The 1,697-nt window shown below is 35.7% G+C and overlaps 1 long non-coding RNA gene across 1 annotated transcript; it reads left to right on the top strand.

Annotated features, from left to right (window-relative positions):
* The first annotated feature begins 644 nt into the window (after positions 1-644).
* LOC125179434 lies at positions 645-1,666 on the top strand. Its single transcript, XR_007157265.1, has 3 exons — positions 645-666; positions 1,033-1,190; positions 1,609-1,666. It is a non-coding gene; the product is annotated as an uncharacterized LOC125179434 (long non-coding RNA).
* Positions 1,667-1,697: the final 31 nt, after the last annotated feature.

Genomic DNA, 1,697 nt, shown 5'->3' with positions numbered 1-1,697 from the left:
AAGTATCTCTAACAGAGAGATCTGCTGAGACATCTTCCAAAAATGTTCATATTCAACCCAAGAGTACTTCTGCAAATGTGTTGTCCTGCCCAGCAAAGACACCTTCTCCCTCCATTTCTGCAATAACAAATCCTATTGTTACTCAATGCATAAGCAATCCAATTTACTATTCTTCCAACAATTATCCTCATGGTGAACTTAATTCAAGCAGTAAGCCAGAAGTCAGCTTAACTCTCTCTGAAAATATTTTTCATGCCATCCCCATTAACAGGATCAATACAAGTGCTCCAAAAATTACATTCCCTAGTGTGAAATTGATTCCTAGAAGTCCTCAGTATGTTGTAACGAATTCTCCACTGAAAGATTCCACTGTGCATTGTCCAGTATCGCAAATGCAGGCAGCTACTGCTGTCGCTTCAGAAAACTTAAGGAATGTTGAAGATAACATCCAAAGGCAAGCCTGGCAGCAGCCTTCATGTTTGTCTCATATTCTTCAAGTTGGGATCCTGCCAGTTCAAGCCATTGCAACTACAACTCAATCTGCAGATGAAGCTATACATGGTTGTATTGAAACGTCAAAGTTGAGAAAAAATTTGCTAAAGATCAAAGTCTACACTGGAACCAGCTTCTTGAAAGACACTACAGGAAACCAGAATCTGCCTAATGGTGAGACTGCATTTGTTTTTAAAATAATTAGTCTTATTCTTTCTGTTTTATCTTCCTAAATCTAGGGACCTAGTGAGTTCTTTCAAATTACAAGGTATTACAATGTACATATATGTCATTTTTCATCAACTAATTCATTTACTAGAAAATGTAACATTGACTTTTCTTAGTTCAATTTTCAATACCGTACCTCAATGTGTTTTACCTCGATGGGCTCAATCTGGGATTTGATATCCTTGAGATTTAATCAAATTCTTAAATTTGGTACAAAAATTTATGCCGTGTATTAATCCTTTATGCACTTATTATCAATATTATTTCCAATTTCATCATTGAAAAACCTCTGAAAAATGTCCAATCTTGCAGGTTCTCATGAAGATATTGGGATCACCATTGAGGCCTTGGAAACTGAAGGAATTGACTTAACATCTCTGGTATGTGACCCTTTAAACTCCAGCAAGGAAGGACCATATGTATTTCACTTTCCACCTAATGCTTCAAAAAATAAGAAATCATATTTTAAGGTGAGTTCTCATTGTTTTTATATCACTTCAGTACAAATGCAAGTAATATTAGGTCCCAGTAATGCCAGGCCTTATTTTGAAAACCAAGTGAGTTAATTTTTATTATGCAAGTAATTAAGGAAGTGCTTGCAGGCTACATAGGATATTTGCGTGTTTGGGTATTAGTACACAAAGTGATTGTTCATATGTGCTTGCAAAGCTCATCATTGTTGCAAATTTGTTCTTTGATATCAATGTTCTGGAACTTGATGTTAAGTCTGCATTAAAGTGTCCTAATGTCTAGTAAATTTGCCATGTTATAAATCGTTACATGGAGATGTTTAAGTTTTATATCTTTGAATGGTCTTGAGAATCTTCTCTTGTGTTGGCATGAAATTTGAAGAGCAACTTTAATGATCTTTTTCCAACTTTATTTCAGAAAAAGTCTCCAGATGAGACGCCTTCGTATGAGCGTATATGTGAGGTACTCCAGCGAAACTCTGCTGCTCTGCAGCATAATCCTAATGA

Source organism: Hyalella azteca, unplaced genomic scaffold, assembly GCF_000764305.2.
Source record: "Hyalella azteca isolate HAZT.00-mixed unplaced genomic scaffold, Hazt_2.0.2 contig17450, whole genome shotgun sequence".
NCBI lineage: Eukaryota > Metazoa > Arthropoda > Malacostraca > Amphipoda > Hyalellidae > Hyalella > Hyalella azteca.
This window is presented reverse-complemented; position numbering and strand designations above follow the sequence as displayed.